A 20,215-nucleotide genomic window follows, 5' to 3' on the forward strand; every position below is an offset into this window, starting at 1 on the left:
CCCCACGATAAGAATTTACTTCTTCAATACTCTGCAATTGTATAACATTCAACAGTAAGCAATCAGATTGATTCTTAGAGAGTTAGAGTTCACTGTATCAAATACCAAATAAAATTTGTGACATGCAACCCTCAAAATTAAAATGTCTTGGTTGCTTGACCAATGCCTCACATTTGTGGCATAATTCTATTCGTGGATATAATAATTGAATATCCTTAAACGTAACCAGAATGGGATAAACCATTGGGTTTTAACAGATTGTTAGAATGAGAACTTACTTATACAAATAGGCTGCGATTCTAAGAATTACGCACAACAAAATGATGTCAATACAGAAGTTTCGACTTGATCTCAGCTGAAAAAGGAAAAGACTCGTTAAATCTGGTACATCAAACGATAGAAGTACTATCCTGCAGAATGACTAAGCTTACAAAGAATGAAATATTGTAGTGAAAGCTCAGTTTACCTAGTTAACTGTGTCCTTAATCCTAACATCCAGGTATTCTTAAGGTCAGATGTAGCGTTGTCAATCTGTCCACAAATTAAAGCAAAGTAGCACAAGTTTTGAACTCTTTCCATTAAATTGACTAACTAATTACAATAAGATTTTCTCACCTTAGACTCAGTCTCATCCATCAGAGGGACTTGCCTATCCAACTCCTGCATAGATTGGATCATCATTAATATCCTTAATATAGAAGGAGCAAAACAGACAACATGCAAAAAAAATAAAATAATAAGACCTCATTCATCTCACTGGCCATGTTTTTCAAAGTATCCCGACATTCAGATATGACCTCCAAACCTTGGTCCTATGAGAGATCGATACAAAACCATACATCGGTATTTAGGAACCAACCAGCTAGCAATAACACGTAACAAAAGGCAAAAAACTTCCGATGAATCATGAACAAGTCCATGATTATTAAATATTCTAAAAGAAATGCATGCATGTTTCATTTTGCGCATTTCATGTTCTTGTCAGAATTGACTTGATTCTTCAGTTTGTCGAAAGTAGTCATCTTTAAAATGTCCATTTGTATCCTTTCCAAATATAGAAAGAAATGATAAACATATCGTCATGATAAAGGAATTGTATAACATTGAAGTGGATAAATGATTAGCCTGGAGTGGAAAAGATTTTGGAACAGATGCAACTTTATAACAACCTGAATCAAATTTAATTTCTGCACAAGAACCTGAACCTCCCCATCCACCAGATTGTTTGGGTGCAGCTGCTGCACCATCTGAAATTGCATTTATCCTATCAGGAGGTGCATGTACTAAATCATTACGTACAACAGATTCTTCGCTTGAAAGCCCCTTGACCTGCAAGAGGAAGTATTGTTAGTTGACAAAACAAACCCAGTGAAATTAGGTTATTTCTTGTAAAGCATGCGCAAACACTGGAGAAAAACAGTCTTAAAGAAATCCTAATAATATAATAACGGAGAAAGGAGTGTATGAGAGGAAGTGACAAGAATTATACTTCTATAGCTATTTTGTCATACTAAATAGAGAAGGCTTGCTGCCATCACCATAGAGTGGACGATGACTTGAGGTCAAATATTATCATCCCTAATGAGCTCAATGACCTGCTCATATTGATTTCAACAACATACATTCATGAAAAATTAAGAACTACAAATTATCATGCCTCTCGTAGCATTAACTACAGTGATCCTTTTACAATCCGGCTGCTTGATATTGTTAGAATCTCGTAGATATCCTAGAACGTTCTAGTACCTTGTAAATATAATAGCTTGATTTACTCCTGCAATTATGTATATTGATTATCTTTCCTTTCTTAGATATGAACACTTAGCTATTTGAACCCAATGGCTTGAGGGAATAATCAAGCTAAATTTTCTCTCAAATAGTGTTCAGGGGAGCATGAAGCTGAAAAAGCAACTAGGTCCTGCTTCGCTTAACACATGAAGCGAAGCGCTCACTTCACTTCACCCAAGTGAGGCGAAATTTGTAAAGAAAAGACCAAAATAAATCTTCCACAATGACGATATATATAAGCAAATGTTCAATTTAAATACTAATAAGTAGATAGCAGAAAATCCTCCATAGTACAAGCAAAATCAATACTAAAACATAAACTTAAGCAATTCTTCTTTCACATGAGCTGGGCAACTTTGATAAGCGGTAAGTATGGATTATCACCAATGAGATGATGTGTGTGATGATAAATTCCCCCTTTTGTGATTTTGTTACAAAAAAGACATTGAACATTGGTCTTGTCATTATCGCTAGCTTTTTGTCCATAGATCCAACTTCCAAGTCTGTCTGTTTTGATCTTGTGCCCATTTACAATCTTTAAGAGCAAAGAATTCAAATTTAGCTACTTTACTTTTTAAAAATCCACTGAGAATAGACTATTTGGATAGAATTAAAGTTCAACTACTTTAATAGGAAACAAAATTACTGAAACTGGACTATTTGAATTTTTTTAGAATTCAGCTACTTAAATCTAAATTGAAACAAAGATGAAGAAAAATAACCCTAGCGTCTATACCTAAGTCATACTGTCATGACCCGGATTTATTGGGTCAAACGGCAAGCACATGCAATGAGTTAGTCCACACCTTTCATGATTACATCAGAACAGGGAACTTAGCAGTGCTAAACCAGCTCCAACACCACTAGACACAAATGCCAAGTTAACCACCAAGCAATATGATGATTACATCAGAACAGGGAACTCAGAGAAGTCTAACCCAAATGATCCATTAGTGACCAAGGAGCATATCAAAGACTGATAGGGAAACTGTTGTATTTAACTGTGACAAGACCTGATATAGCATTTGGGGTGAATATTCTAAGACAGTTTCTTCAACAACCTACGAAATCTCAAATGGATGTTGCACTCAGATTTGTGAGATATGTAAAGAATCAAGCTGGTCTAGGCATTCTAATGTCTAGCAAGAAGAGCACTACACTAACAACTTACTGTGATTCAGACTGGGCTTCATCACCACACACTAGAAAGTCAGTAACAGACTACATAGTTAAGTTTGGAGAATCTTTGGTGGAAATCCAAGAAGCAAACTACAATCACAAGACGTTTTGCATAAGCAGAATACAAGAGCATGGCTGCCACAGTGTCAGAATTAATATGGCTTATATGATTACTAAAGGAGCTGGGAGTGAACATGAAACTTCCTGTGGATATATACACAGATAGCAAAGCTGCAATACAAATCGTAGCTAATTCAGTCTACTATGAAAAAACCAAACACATTAAGATAGATTGCCATTTTATAATAGAAAACATAGACAAAAGACTGGTGGCAACAAGATACAATTCAACAAAAGACGAACCTGCTGTTTTGCTCACCAAAGGACTCAATACAGTACAACACTTGTATCTCAACTCCAAGCTAAGAACTTGTAACATTTTCTCACTTTCTAGCTTGAGGGGGAGTGTTGAAGGAAGTAATATAAACTAGAGGGATAAATCTGTACAATCACTAGTTGGTCAGTGCGTTCAAATAGTAGTTAAGTAATTAGTTATAACTTCCATTCAAGAAGTTAGCTATGATTCATATCAGCTATTTCATTGTAAGCTATATATATCACTGTTTATCGTATTATGAAGCACACTTGATGAATGAACAATAAGGTTCTTCTCTAAGCTCTCCTCTTCCTTCTTCGGCTTTCTTTTCTTTCTCTAACAGTTCAAGCGGGAAAATAGAATTTTGGAAATTATCTCATCTCTCTCCTCTACAAACTCTCTCCATCTTCTAACTTCTTTCCCTAGTTCTCGGTCTCCTCTCTGATTCACCTCTTCTTTAGATTTTCAATTGATCCTAACTATTTTAATGAACTTATGTAATGAATAAACTGAAATAACAAGAATTGAAATCGCACAACCGGCAAATTGAAAGAAATTGGGATTTTTATTGATAACTGGAATGATTACAAGATGCTACTTCTAGAGTTCTCGTAATCGAAACGCACTATCTCTACTGGTGGAAGCTTAGAACACCTTATCCGTGGCAGTTACCTAGAGGTTTAGAGAAGAAGTAACGAGGAAGAAGAAGGGAAGAGAGAAGAGAATAAGGAGAGAAGAGAGAATAATTTGGTGCCAGTAATTCATTAGGTTCCCTCGCTCCAGCTGATATCTCTTATAACAGATTCCATTAACCGCTAGCCTAACTAGGACCGTTGATCACGCCAGTTGTGCTCGATTATGAACCAATTGATGTATGCCTCCATGTGACTCGCGCGTGCCTCTACTAACTTATGTTTCTTCCATGTGTATTCTACCACTGACCTCATATTTCTCTTGCTACTTCCCTTTTCTTATAATCTACTTCCCCAATTTCACTGTTCAAATCCCTAATTCCCTTTCTTACCTTATATTTGTTGCACTACCCCTCCGTCAAAATTGACCTTGTCCTCCAGGTCGTTATTGAGCCATGATGTTTGGAAATTGACTTTTTAGGTAGCCCCAATCCTCCCATGTAGCTTCATCCAGGCTCAAGTTAGACCATTGCACCAAGAGTTTAACAGTCACCGTATTATTTACAATTTTACACGCACCATACGTAGTTGAAGCATGTCTACCAGTTAAACCAAGACGCGACCATCATTATTTCAAGTAGGAGGTTGCTGGTGAGCTATGATAATTGAGCCAATCCGCTTCTTGAGCTGAAGAACATGGAATATCGGGTGGATCTGTGACCCTTGTGGAAGCTCGAGCTGGTAAGATACTGACCCGATACGTTTGATAACTCTGTAAGGTCCATAATATTTAGAACTAAGCTTTAAATTCTTGCGAACCGCAATTGATGTCTGCCGGTAGGGCTGTAGCTTCAAACAGACTAGAGCCCCTCCTTCAATTCTCTATTTTATGATGCCAGTTGGCAAAGAACTTCATAAGAGCCTGTGCCTGATGGAGGTCCTTCCTAAGGTTCTGGAGCATGGTTTGCCTCTGAGCCAAGCTATGACCCCGTGGAGTGTGAGAAGAATGGGGTAGGGAACCCAATGGTATCTAGGGAGGGATAAGCCCATAATGCTTCGAAAGGAGCAGATTTTAGGGAGCTATGGTGATTGGTGTTATACCACCACTCGACCAAAGGTAAAACCATTTGAACGACTATTTGGGATTTGAAAATTCATGGCTCTCAAGTAGGTTTCTAGGCATCTATTCAATCTCTCGGTCTGGCCGGCCATCCGGTTGAGGGTGATAAGATGAAGACAATTGTAGCTTAGTGCCCAGGGATTTGAACAAATGCAGCCATAACTGACTTGTGAAAATAGAGAGAGACTTCTGAAAATAGAGTCTCTATCTGAGACTATGATCTTTGGCAACCCATGCAGTTTGTGGACTTCATTTAGGAAGACTTCAGCAACATCTTGGGTCTTATATCGATGCTTCAAGCTAGAAAACTGCTCATACTTAGTTAACCTATCCACCACCACAAAAGTAGTGTTTTTGTGCCTTGAAGAAGGCAATCCTTCAATGAAATCCATGGCAATGTCCTGCCGAGGAGTTCTAGGGATTGGTAGGGGCTGTAACAACCTATGATAATGTACATTTTCATTCTTAACCCCCTGGAATAAATCACATTCAGATACCCATCTCACTATATCTGATCACATACTAGGCCAATAATTAGGAGGGTAACATAGGTCGGTTTGGTTTGTTTTTTCATTAAAAAAAACCTAAATCAATTATGTCGTTTTATTAAATCTAAAAATCAAATCAAACCACATAACGTCGGGTTTTTCGGTTTCGGCTTTAGTTGGTTCTTTGGGGTTTTTTTTATTTTTTACAACTATACGGTGTTTGAAAAAGAGATCAAATATATTTTCACTTACCTGATAAGCTAAAATGTTAAAAATGTTAAATGAATAGAAATCTTTATAAAAGTGCATTCAATAACATCACAATTATTTATCACAAATTTGTATAAGCAATGTTTAGTAGCATGCAACAAAAAATTTAGGATCATATAGCACAACCTTAGCAAGATACCCTACACTTTCAAATATTTCATAATAGAGGGATAACTTTTTCACAGTTTATAAAGATTTCAATTTTATATGAATAAAAAAACACTTTTATCTACCTCCAGTACCACTTATTGTGGCATGAATCACCTTTTTAATAATAAAAACATATTTCTCAAACTATAATCAAAAGACATCACATAGAACAACTCTATGTATTGACAGTAAAGGCTTAGAGAACAATAATATTACTAAAATATTCCATCTTTGATAACGTCAAAATCTAGAATAATAACCTTATTTTGAGTACTATAACATGAACTAGAAATCAGGAGCATCTATATAATAAAATAATTTAAAAAGTTATTACAGTCAGCAACTATGTATACAAATATTAAGTACAAAACAAATCATGATTATGATACTCATTGCCACAATAACGTTTGTTAACATAAAATTAAATTCAAATAAGCCATTCATTAAATTTTTTCACACAATAATCAACTTTTCCTTATAAAATCCCAAGTACCAATCTAGCACAATTATTAAAATCATATACCACCTCAAATAATGTCAATATATAGATGTGAATATTTAAGAAGAATTTTTCATTCTAAGAACTTCAAGTAGTTCTAGAATCACCAACATATATAATATTTTCATCTTCTCCAATTTGGGTGTAGGACACAATAATTTTAGTTAGCACAATATGCTTCAAAAACACCAAAGTCTAACACCAAATCTCTCACTTTGACATATTAGTCATAAGATTCGCTAGAGAAATGACCATGACAATTTATATCATCCGCTTAGTCAAATGTATTTTTACTTAGCGGGATTCTCATTTCTCCGAATCTTCTTCTATGTTAAGGGGCATGTTAGCTTAATTTTCCACACATAAAATCACCAAAATATAGACATATAATATTATTACATACCTATTTTATTGAGCCTTCGAAAAATCTCAATAAAAACAACTTACCTTTGACACCAAAGGCAGGTTACAGAGCTGCATCTCACTTGAATTACTTCATTGTAATTTTTTAGTGTGCCAGTTGGTAGAATGTCAACATTAACAATATCCATAAGAATTTCTACCAGATTGAGTGGTTCATTACATAGCGGCACTTTAATTTCCCTCCTCTCCCTTAAATCCAAGACTTAAAAAGTTAACCTAATTGTTAAACTCATTATCACATTTTCACCGTCGACTATTTTGTTAAATGCCTCTCCGTCAAAATGGTCTTCTTTATAATTAGTATTCTCCATAAGAATAAAGTGAAAAGAGATATCCTTAAGATTATTGGAAACCTTACGGAAAATACCTTCTTCTCCAATGCTTGTATTGAATTCACCAAAGATTATACTTCACCATGAACTTTTGTAAGGAATTCTTCAAAGCTTGAGGCGTGTCAAAGACATTGTCCTTAAGGATATTTCACCCGGAAAGGTGTATCCCCAGGATTCAACAAGCTCTTCTAGTATAAAACTAGGAGCCAGAAACTAACAAAGATTCAATAATATAAACCCAACAAAAGAATATAAAAAGAAGAACTGCTCTCTTTCTTCTCTGTACTCACCATTAGTATATAAGTATATTTATATAGGAAACAATAACTATCTATAATCCTCTATCAACTATTGCCAACGATTGAAAGAACAAAGCCTTAAAGACATTAAAGACATAATGAGTTGAAAGCAATTCATTTCAAGAAATTGATGTTGGTAACGGCTATATTTTGACTAAAGAGAATATTGATTTATAAGATAATTAGAAAGATATTAAAACTCATTCAATATAATTAATATAGATAATAATATGAATATTTCTTTTTGAGATACTAGAATTATTTTTCCAACACTTCTCAAACATGATCCTAGATTTGGAGTTGATTGACTCCCTACTTCTAGGAGGACAGCAGACTTGGTTAAGAGTGGAGGAGCTTTCCCAAGCCTAAAAAATTGACAGATTTTTAATCTCTCCTGAATGGAGTGAAAAGTTCAAAGCCATTAAGCCACATACCATGTCCATGGTGTTCTCAGATCATAGACCAATTATTCTGGAAAGTGGGGATCGGGTAGCATCACCCTCATATTTTAAATTCGAGAACATGTAGTTACAATCTGATAGTTTCATAGATATGCTGAAATATTGGTGGAACTCTTATACAGTTATGGGCACACCGGATTTTATGTTCACACGAAAGCTAAGGAACCTGAAGGACATTACTAGATGGAATTGAGAGGATTTTGGCAAAATTGGAACTCAAAGGAGCAAGGGTTTAGTAGAGCTAGAGAAACCTAGAGCAGATTGCAGAACATAGAACTCACACCATGATCAGAAACTGAAGCCACTGAGACTAAATTTAGAATTGAAGCAGATAGCAATTGCAGAAGAAGTATGCTGGAGAGTAAATCAAGATGCCTATGGTTGAATGAGGGTGATAAGAACACAAAATTCTTTCAAAGAATGGCTAACTCACACAAAATAGGCAACACCATCGATAAATTGAAAATAGGGGAGAGCATAACTGATGACAAGGGGTTGATCAAGGAAGGTATTCTGGATTACTACCAGAAATTGTACAAAGAGACAGAATTGTGGAGACCCTCAACTGCACTTTGCTGCTCCTAAGTCCTGTGCCTGGGGGTGTTCACAGGACGGTTTGTGTCGGTTATTTGTCAAAACCAATGGGGTCTACGGACCGTAGAAAGGTCGATTATGTCACGCCCCGAGCTACCCCCAAGACGCGGACACGGGACCTAGGACCACAAGTGATCCCAAGCTAACCCTGCTGGCATGATCATGAGCATACTAAAGAAAATAAACTGATGCGGAAGCTAATTCATAAATAAATCTGAAAAGATGGGGAATACCCATATACTATAACTGAATATATCAAATCTGAGAGTTTAATACAAAAGAAATATCAAACTTAAAACACTAAGCTGAATCTAACTATGTCTGAAATAAGCCTCTAAACTGACTAGAAATGTTGGGACATGCCCCAACTAGGTCTAGCAAAACTGAAACTAAAGACTAAGAATACTGAAAAGAAACTCATGACTATTGTCCCCGGAGAATGAGGACTCACCACTGATTCTGCTGAACTGGAGATCGGGAACCGATCTAAGCGTGATCTGGATGCTGAGGACCTGAACCTACATCACGAGAAGATGTAGCGCACGTATGCGTCAGTACTTGAAAGGTACTGAGCATGCAGGATGGAGTAAAGCTGAAATAACATATAACTGAACAAAGCATACTGAGCAATGATATAATCTAGACATGATATAGATACTGAAATACTGAATAGCTTAAAATACTGACATGTAGATACTCATACTTGAAAACTCCTTTTTAGAAAACAATACTCTGATCATTGATGACTTGGGAAGTCATACTGCATAAACATTGATGGTATATCTAGATACCATACTATTCATACATTGATGACCTACTCAATTGTCATACTAATCATGTTTTAGAAGCTCTTTCTCAAACTCATCTTAACTTTCTCAAAAACTCAGTTTAAAACTCAAGTGTTGTCTTAAAGAAAAGCTTCTCAAGATTTATAACTCAAAATAGGGTGTATACTGAAATATACTGATAATGTGGCATAAAACTGGAGCATGTATATCTGAATAATTGAAATATCTGACCTAGCATGTGTAATTAAAGAACTAATGAAATACATAGCTAGGGTTCTGAAATTTATGCGATAAACTGAGCATTAACATGATAATCTGATTTGGAACATTTAAATAACTAATTCATGATGATCTGTTGAGATTCTAGAAACCCTAGGTCTGTTCATAATCATGGAATCAAGAATCTGACTGAATTCTAGGGACCTAATGGGCGAAAGGAACCCACTAGTGAAATCCCACATACCTGGTGACGAATTCCACGGAGAAATCTTTCGATTTCGGGGTTGGAACTGAAGAAACCTCGCTGCGTTCTTGAACTAGGGTTCTTGACCTTTTTCTCCTCTCTTGCTTCTAATTTTCTAAGTTTTGATTAATGATTTTGACTAAGGTAAGTTCTAATTATGTTTCTAGGTTTAAACTGATTAAAACCTCATGATTTAGGGTCTAAACGACGTATCTTAGGGGTTAAACGAAATAGAAAAAGACCAAAAGACCCCTGAATTAACTGCTGTCGGAGTGATCAACGGAATGGACTGACGGTCCGTCAATCAATCGACGGTCCGTCGATTGGGTCCGTAGATCGAGTCTGCCCGACAGGGCTTCACTAAAATGGGCATAACTTTTTACTCGAAGGTCGGAATTTAGCAAACTCGGTGGAGTTGGAAAGATAATTCAATTATCTATCTAACCATAGGTCATGGGACACATAATTCATTTTGTGCTAAAAGTTATGACCATCTGAAGTTGACCCATCAGAATTTTCAGCTAACTGGTTGCTAACCTTCGATCTACGGTCAGACCTACGGACCGTGGATCGCATGACGGTCCGTGCTGGTCAACCGTAGTTCGGTACTGAAGCTGGGCTTTTAGGGCATTGATCCACGGACACGAACTACGGTCCGTGACCTGACTTACGGACCGTAAGTCCGGCCGTGGGTCAACACTTAACCAAATTTTCTGACTGAGTTCTGGGGAAGTTTTCTGTCACGAACCACGGACCTGCAGGACGGACCGTGAGTCCATCTACGGTCCGTGGATGATGTCCGTGAGTGCCACCTGTAACACCAGAAATCTGAAATCTCTATTTTCGGATACGGGGTGTTACAGATTACTTGTAGAAATGTCTCATGGGAAGTAGGATGAATTTTGGGTTTTTGAAGTTGGGTCTACGGTTGACCAGTACGCGACGTAGAAAATTCTACAGATTGTAGGTACAAACCATAGATCAATCCGACAGTTATTTCTTAAGGGTATTTGGGTCTTTTCCTATGCATTTAATACCTATACTATGCCTTTATTACCCTAAATCTAAGTCCTATAACAACCTTTCTATTCCTAATTCTACCAACACTCTCTCATTCTCTCAAATTCCCAAATCACATCCAAGTTCATCCTCTCCAATCCTCTCTCAAGTTCAAAGAAGAAATCTAGAGTTCAAACTTCAAGTCTCCTTTTTCCTCTATTGCTTTTGGGCTTTGATCATCAAGGTATGTGGTAATTCACTAATGTATTTAATTCATCCATTCGGTCCCAAAAGATTTCCAAGTTTGTAAGTCAATTTCATCAAGTTTGATTAGGATTTCATTCAATTCTCCATGGGTCCTATTTGGTTATTATTCAATTGTTTGATTTTAAAATTATTATGAATGATTTGATTCAATTACACGTTTTCCAATTGATTTCATATAGATCCATGCATTATTCATGATTTTTTTACTATGAATTTATAAAGATATGAGTCTTTGAAGAAAACTATGAACTTGGTGAATGATGATTTATGAAAGTTATGTATGATTTATGAAAAGAATGTTTTATGAACTAAGGTTGCTTTTAAGATAAGCATCAATGAAATTGTGAAAGGTTTTCTCACATATGCATGAATTGTGAAATGTTTTCTCACATATTAAGAAATCATGATTGGTGAAAGGTTTTCTCAAACATGTATGGATCATGATTTAAGGAGCTACTCTATAATGACTTAAGCTTGGATTAGTGATTTGATTGTGCTTTTCCTGATGATATGTTTACGAATATGACTAATCCGTTGGGATTTTTACTTAGCACTGAGAGGACATTGAGATGGAGGCTCTCTCGTTAGTAGAGGCTGAGTTTCTAGTAGCAATCTTCTTGTCCCAAACTACATCCCCCAGTAGAATTGTCTTAGAAAGACATAGCTAATGGATCCACCTAAGCTAGAAGTTCATGGTCCTTACCTTGGCAAGTAGGACATCTCTTTTTTAGTGTGGGAGCAAGACACCGAATTTAATTGGTTCAAATACAGCGGACAAATCATTTTGGCGATTTTCATTACTAAATTTTAGAAAAATAGTTATTGTGATAATTTAATTCTCTTGACTCATTTGATAGTTTGGTATGATAGAGATTATGTTTGCCCAAGCCCAATTAGGCCACTAAAACGTCAAATGCTCTCAAACATTTGATTTTTATTAAGCAACTAGTCATTTTGTATGCATTTACCGTTTATAATTCTATATGAAAAAAGTCAATATTTTATTATATAACTTCGGTAAGATTCTTTCAATAAAATATTAGTCATTAATTGTAATTCAATATCTTGATTCTTGTTCTTAAAATCTCATTAGTGGATAATAATATTTGAGTAGTTTACTGCAAAATTCAATAAAATATGATGTTGCGAGTTTCATGGTGCATTTGCTCGACCTTCGAGTTAGGTCTTAACTTATTGTTCTAAGATTAAGCTTAGGTAGTAAGTTATTGTATAAAACATGTTATGAGTTGCGCAAATTATTGAGTTGAAGTACTAAATGAGACCATTTGATGTTGTAATACTTGAAAACCTTCGAGTTAGGTCATAATTTAGTGTTCTATGACTTATATTGGGTAGTAAGTTATTGTATAAAACATGTTATGACTTATGAGTTGGGCAAACTATTGAGTTAAAATACTAAATGAGACCATTTGATGTTGTAATACTCGAAAAGAAAGTTTTAGCCGATAAATGGCTTGAGACTTGGAAATTGTATCAATGTTTAGTTGTATTGAGTTCCATATATTAATCTCAAAAGAGGAGTTATTAGACCAAAATGGGCATCGTATGGAAAGAAATCTTATTAAAATGATGAATTATGGCCTAGGGGCACAGTTATAAAGTAAATTTATATCTTGTTGCTATTTAAAAATTTGATTTATTTATTGTTATCATGTGTACTCATTCATTTTCATGGATCACAAAAATGATACTATGAAAAAGACTTTCTTGGAAAAGAAAACATTGATTTTTGAATGGTTCAAGTTCAAGCATGTTTATATTGAGAAAGTCTTTGATGTTTGCCAAAATATTTTGGCCAAGATATGTGAACCTCGCGAGTCCCCCGAGGGTCCCACCTCACAACAAAGTTCTGTGGAGGGAATGTATACTAGTACGATCATTGGCCATTGCATTATTTTGCATATTATTTCGTGTTGTATTGCCTCTTATCATTGTATTGATTGAACAGCGGGAAATTTTCTGCCTAAAAAAAGATGAAAACCAACTCAAACATGAAAATTACATAATAGTAGAAAGGATACCGTAGTACATCTAAAAGCTATAACAAATACAACTGTAAAATCGTTGATTTTTGTATGTGAAATATATAAAACTTGTCCTTTTAGGGGTAAGATGGGTACACAAAGTTTAGGTGACAAGAAAAGAATAAGGCAATTCTCAATATGTAACACTTAAAAAAAAATTAAAGACTTGTAACGAAGGGTTCAAGAACGATGGAAAAGTCTAAGGAAGGATTCAAGGACGGTGGAAGAGCCCACGGTCAGTGAACCCATCCTTGAACCCAAGCCTTCTGAAAAAATATTCTAAGGCAATGGTCTAAGAAAGGGTTCAAGGACGGTGGAAGAGTCCACGGTCAGTTAACCCATCCTTGAACCCAAGCCTTGTGAAAAATATTCTAAGGCAAGGGTCTAAGGAAGGGTTCAAGGATGCTAGAAGAGTCCACGGTCAGTGAACCCATCCGTGAACCCAAGCCTTGTGAAAAAATATTCTAAGGCAAGGGTCTAAGGAAGGGTTCAAGGATGGTGGAGGAGTCCACGGTCACTGAAACCATCTTTGTGAAAAATATTCTAAGGCAAGGGTCTAAGGAAGGGTTCAAGGACGGTGGAAGAGTCCACGATTAGTGAACCCATCCTTGAACCCAAGCCTTGTGAAAAAATATTCAAAGGCAAGGATCTAGGGAAGGGTTCAAGGACGGTGGAAGAGTCCACGGTCACTGAACCCATCCTTGTGAAAAATATTCTAAGGCAAGGGTTTAAGGAAGGGTTCAAGGATGGTGGAAAAGTCCACCGTCACTGAACCCATCCTTGTCAAAAATATTCTAAGGCAAAGGTCTAAGGAAGGGTTCAACGACGGTGGAAGAGTCCACGGTTAGTGAACCCATCCTTGAACCCAAGCCTTGTGAAAAAAATATTCAAAGGCAAGGGTCTAAGGAAGGGTTCAAGGACGGTGGAAGAGTCCACGGTCAGTGAACCCATCCTTGAACCTGCAGGTTTAGAGAAGAAGAAATGAGCAAAAAGAAGGGAAGAGAGAAGAGAGAATAATATTTAGGTAGTAATTTGTTAGGTTCCCTAGCTCCAGCTAATATATGTTATAACAGATTCCATCAACCGCTAAGCTAACTAGGATCGTTGATCACGCTAGTTGTGCTCGATTATGAACTGTTTGATGTATGCCTCCATGTGACACACACGTGCCTCTACTGACTTCAGCTTCCTTCACATGTATTCCACCACTGACCTCTTTCTAGATATTGACTAACATATGAAGTTCATAAACCCCTCTTCATAGCTAAAATAAAATTATAAATGACAACGAAATCCCAACACAAAGTCAAACTAATTGACTAACATATGAAGTTCTAAGGTTAATCACACTTAACCACATCATCTTTTTTCACATCAGCGTTCATGACCCTCCTCTGATAGCAAAATATACTCATAACTCACAAACCCCGGTTTATAGCTAAAAAAAATGTTTAAGTTAATTCTAGCTGATTAAAATTTGAATTATACAAACTCTTCTTAGGTTCTACCTCAAGAAAACAACTTTTTCGTGTAATTTCATCTTGTGGTACACAGTACGTTGTTTCATGCTTGAAAAGAAAACAACTAAGACCCCTTATACCCCAAGATAATATGAACATAATGTAGGCTGATAAAAATTATCAGTGCATGAACTTATTATATAGAGGGGATGCTGTGTTTCTAAAGTCTCAAAACCCAACCAGCAAGTCCCCCAAATATACCCAAGCCAATTGGGCAATGATACGCCTCTTTCTATTACTAGCTGCTTGCTTATCAATCTCCCCACCTCTTGAGTCATAATTGAGTCCAATAAACCAAAGCAGAAATGTTCTCTTTCTATATATCCTAGGCAAACCTCAATAATGCTTTCTTTCTATATATCCTAGACTAAACTAGACAACCCTCAATACTGTTTTCTTTCTATATATCCTAGACTGCAAACTAGACAGACCTCAATAATGTTTTTTTTCTATATATTCAGAAGAAAAGTAAATCAACTGAAAACAAAGTGAACACACCTTCTTCAGAGCCAATCTTTGCATTTTGGGAACCTCCAATCAATCTAGCCTTTGTATGTTTGCCTGCAATGGGAGATGTTGGAATTGATGGCGGTGTAAAGGCAAGCAAAACCACCATCGCCAGAATGTTTGGAATCTTTTTGTTTGTCGATATCATACTTGTCGTACTTCTTGCTCCATGTCGACCTATCTTTCTTCATCTGGGCATTTAATAGCCTCTCCTTAAGCCTAGCCTTGTCAACAGCTTGACTAAGGGAATAAGGATTTAGCATTTTTACTATATTCCTAATTTCTTCTTGCGGCCCTTCCACAAAGAATTCCAGGTAATGTAGGAATTCTGATCAAAACCCAAGTCTTGAGCTCTTCAAATTTCTCCAAGTAGTCATTCACAGTTCCTATTTGCTCTATTTTCTTGAATTCTCTAACAAGGTTAAGCTTGCTATTACTAGCTCCATCAAACCTTTTACTTCATCCAAAAATTCCAGTCATCAAACAGTGCCTCTACTTAATTGAAAGGAAAAATATCAGGCCTCAGCCTTACCTTGAAGATGAAGTACAACTATCTCCAATTTTTGCTTTGAATCCAAGTTGCGATGACAGTGGAAGTACCTCTCTGCTTTTGTCAACCACAAAGTCAAACTAATTGATTAACATATGAAGTTCTTAAGGTTAATCACACTTAACCACATCATCTTTTTCAGATCAGCATTCATAACCCTCCTTTGATAGCAAGTATACTCATAACTCATAAACCTTTTTATAGCTAAAATAAAATGTGTAAGTTCATTCAAGCTGATTAAAATTTGAATTATACAAGCTCTTCTTAGGTTCTACTTCAAGAAACGAAATTTTCCATGTAATTTCATATTGTGGTTCACAGTACATTGCTTTATAACTTGAGTAGAACAGTGAGGGGATCTGCTTGCTTATCAAAACCCAAATATGCGGCTTTCTACTAACATCTGCTTGCTTATCAATCTCTCCACCTCTTGAGCCACAATGGAGTTCAATAAACCCAAAACAGAAATTTATCAGAGAAAAATTAGTAGAGTAATGTGCAAACTAGAAAAACCTCAATAATGTTTTCTTTCTATATATATTCTAGACGTGTCATAGCCCTAGCTCTACATTGCATGACAACCTACTGAACATTTGAAATCTTCTCAATTAATCTAGCCTTTATTCTTCAAATCTCCGCACTAATCGTCACAGCAAACCCTCTATTTTTTTCTTTCGAAGCTGTATCTGCTTTCTGTAATCGGAAATGCCTTCAAATGTTCAAATAGTAGGAGTAGGAAATAAATCTCTGGATATTTTAGGCTTTCTGTGACAAAAAAGAAGTAAATTGAAGTGACCTGAAGAGTTGCTTCAATGTCGGAATTGATGGCGGTGTAAAGAGCAGCTTCAATCATCGCCAGAAAGTTTGGAATTGATGTCGATATTGCTTCCCCTTTCCAGTTGTACTTCTATAACCGCAAATGCATCATCGCCAGAAAACTTGTCGATATCGTACTTGATGCAACTGGAAATTTTGCTCTGCTTCTGTAATGGGTAGATGACCAAAGGGACATCTCTTTTTTAAAAAGAGAGTATATAGGACGACTTAGTTCTATATACGCTGGCACTGAACGGTCACTAAAAATGTCATCTTAGTTCAAAATTATCTTCTTTTTTTTGTCAATATTTTGGTCAAACAAGCCCTAATAATTTTTTTCAATTTTTTTTTATATATTGGTATTCCTTTTAAGATAAAATTATTATAACGCATCATTAATTTTAATATAGAGGATCAAAGTAATCTATCGTTATTTTTCATTTGAATAACGACAAATTTGTTTTCCTAATAAAATAAGAAAATTTCTTATTTCTCAATATTTTCGAATTGACGAAGGATACACATTTGCTAGCAGTTAAAAAACTCTGTTGGAACTCGCCTTGGGGCTCGTCCTGGGGCGGGACTCTGGCAAAACGCCCCGAAACTCAACTGTGGGACTTAGTTCTGTAAGACTTACACCCTAAGCGCCCGATTGTACGCCCTAAGAACACCCAATGTCCAACGCTCGGGGCTCGTCTAATAGATCTTACACAAATTATGTGTTAAAATCTTTAGTTAACATTGTTGACCCTCGTAAGTTTTGAATAAGTGAATGATACTTAATAATTCTTTAATCTATAGAAATAAGAAGATTGAGAGTAACTCAAATAACAAGTTGTAGTATCGTATCTTTACTCTTTGGTAACATTGTGCATGTAATTATTTAGTAACAAAATTTTACTTTTTCACTTATCAATGGTCTTCATAGTTTTGTCATATGTCTCAAAATTATCACATTTTATTTAGCTATTTGAAACTAATTTGATTTTTATTCATGATAGAGTGATGTTTTTATTATAATAGTAGCAAGCAGTGTTTTAAAAAACTCTGTTGGGACTCGCCTCGGGGCTAGCCCTAGGGCTGGGCTCTAACAAAACGCCCCAAGACTCAACTGTGGGGCTTAGTTCTCTAAGACTTACGCCCTACGCGTCCGATTGTACGCCTTAAGCACGCCCAACGCTCGAGGCTCGCCTAACAAATCTTACACAAATTATGTGTTAAAATCCTTAGTTAACATTGTTGACCCTCATAATTCTTGAATAATTGAATGATACTTAATAATTGTTAATCTATTGAGATAAGAAGATTGAGAATAACTCAAATAACAAGTTTTAGTATCGCATCTTTCCTATTTGGTAACACCGTGAAGGTAATTATATATTACATAATATTTCTTTTAAAAATATGTCGCGAAATTTTACTTTTTCACTTATCATTGGTCTTCATGGTTGTCATATGTCTAAAAATTATCATACTTTATTTAGTCATTTGAAAGTAATTTTATTTTTATTCATATTTTTATTTAGTCAATTGAAAGTAAGGTTATTAATTATTTTCTTTTAGGGGTTAAATCGTATTGTATTATAAAAAAAATTAGAAATTATTATTATTTTATTATTAGAAAGTTAAGATATTAGATTATTTATACTTGTATAATCATGTTAGAACTTTTATTTTCTATTAGTTTATTTAATCATATTTGTAATTATTTCAAACTATTGATTTATTTTTATAATTTAGTGTTATTATATTATTATATTATATTATAAAATAAAAATTTAAAGATCCATAGGGCTTACGCCCCACGTTTCGAGGCTTACGCCTTGCCCTATACTAAGTAAAACGCCTCGCCTCACACCCCCGTCTTTTAAAACACTGTTTGCTAGTATGATTACATTGCTTCAAATAAAAAAATAACATCGATGGAGTTATTGTTGAACATTTTTTATATCAACATTAAAATCAAGGAATATTTAGGAAATATTTATCCTATTTCAATTCAAGAAAGATTAAGAAATAATAATATTTTTGTAACACCCCGACTTTTTGAAACGTCTAAATTGACGTGTATCTTCGTGGAAAGACCAGGAGGGTGGGTAATAAATTAAGAATGATGTGTTTTATGATATTTTAAGTGTTCAAGGGTTGTATCTCAAGTTTTTAAGTTAGGTAAGTGGCAAAATAAAAGTTGGTGAAAGATACCGTAAATTTCTTTTTAAAGATTTGTCTGAAATTTGGGTCAAATGTCTCATAGATTTTCTTCGAATATATAAAGAGTTATGATGCCCACAACCTATGAAATCGAAGGTCTACATGTCTAGTTTCCAACGCATCAACCCGTTCGTTCATACGACTTCAGAATGGAGAGATATTCACGTTTTCGCAAGCCTACACAAGCAGGCAGGTGAGGTGGGTCCCCTAGGTCGGTGGAACTTTATATATATCATCTTCTTCGACATTTCTTCATTTTTCTTAGTGAATAACCAGAAAACTCACAAAACCCATTTCTAGGATCAGCCAAGTTACAGATTTTTGTGACTTAAGTCCTTGACAAAAGTTGTTCTACGCGTTGAGCTCGTCAACATGGTATAATTTGTTTTATCGATTTCCTAGCATATCGTACTTTGGTGTGTGGACAACAGGGGTTTGGGCATATTTTAAAGTTTTGAGGTGTATTACGAACTTAAAATCAAGGTAAGACCCTTCTTCCATCGACTCTAGCTTTAATAAGTAGCAAATAACAATTTGCGATGGAAATACATATCTTTTATAGGATTATTGTGGTATCCTCTATTATTTTGTGTTGATTATGGTCCTACCTTGTTGTAGTATTGAGGGGGTTGTGAGTAAAGTCGTTAGGCCACATGAATTCAGTAAAAAAGGTATGTTAAGTCTATTCCCTACTTACGACATGTTTCCTTAAAGCTTAGGAGCAATGTAATTGGGTTGTTATCCTTGTTATACTTGTAGCCATTATTGTTGATTGTTGGCTGCTCGAGTTGATATAATCCTCCCTTGTCGGGATTCTTATTTAGTTAGTAGCATCCCTATGTTGGACACGGCTTAGAGGCTATTTGTATAGGTTGTTTATAACTAAATTGCTCGCTTTTAGAGATTGGATTGTTATTGTTGCCCTTGAGGCTATTGTGGTTAGCTGCAGGAATATGATCTATGCCTAGAAGGGCTATGTTCTGCCTACGGGGCTATATGGATGCCTAAGAGGGCTATGAGTTGCCTATGGGTCTATATCGATGCCTATAAGGGCTATGAGTTGCCTACAGGGCTATATTGACGCCTAAGAAGGCTATGTGCTTCCTACAGGGCTATATTGACGCCTAAGAAGGCTATGTGCTTCCTACAGGGCCATGTTATTGCCTAAGAGGGCTATGAGTTATCTAAAGCTATGTTGATGCCTAAGAGAGCTATGTGCTGCCTACGGGGCTATATTAATGCCTAAGAGGACTATGTTACTGCATATGGGGCTAGGGGGCTATCGATATGGGTATATAGACTGATTGGCACCTTCCAGGCTTATAGGGGCCTGAGTAGGTAGTTTTGTGTGCTGTTTGTACCTGCCGAGCTTATGGGGGCTTTGTTAGCTTTTGTTGTATATATTTTTATGGGTAGGCTGGGGCCCTATCCTACCAAT

At 35.9% G+C, this 20,215-nt stretch overlaps 1 pseudogene; it reads right to left on the reverse strand.

Annotated features, from left to right (window-relative positions):
* Positions 1-274: 274 nt before the first annotated feature.
* LOC125828986 (syntaxin-71-like) lies at positions 275-19,071 on the reverse strand (annotated as a pseudogene).
* Positions 19,072-20,215: the final 1,144 nt, after the last annotated feature.

This window comes from Solanum verrucosum, unplaced genomic scaffold, assembly GCF_900185275.1.
Source record: "Solanum verrucosum unplaced genomic scaffold, falcon-dt-bn FXZP01000231.1, whole genome shotgun sequence".
Taxonomy (NCBI): domain Eukaryota; kingdom Viridiplantae; phylum Streptophyta; class Magnoliopsida; order Solanales; family Solanaceae; genus Solanum; species Solanum verrucosum.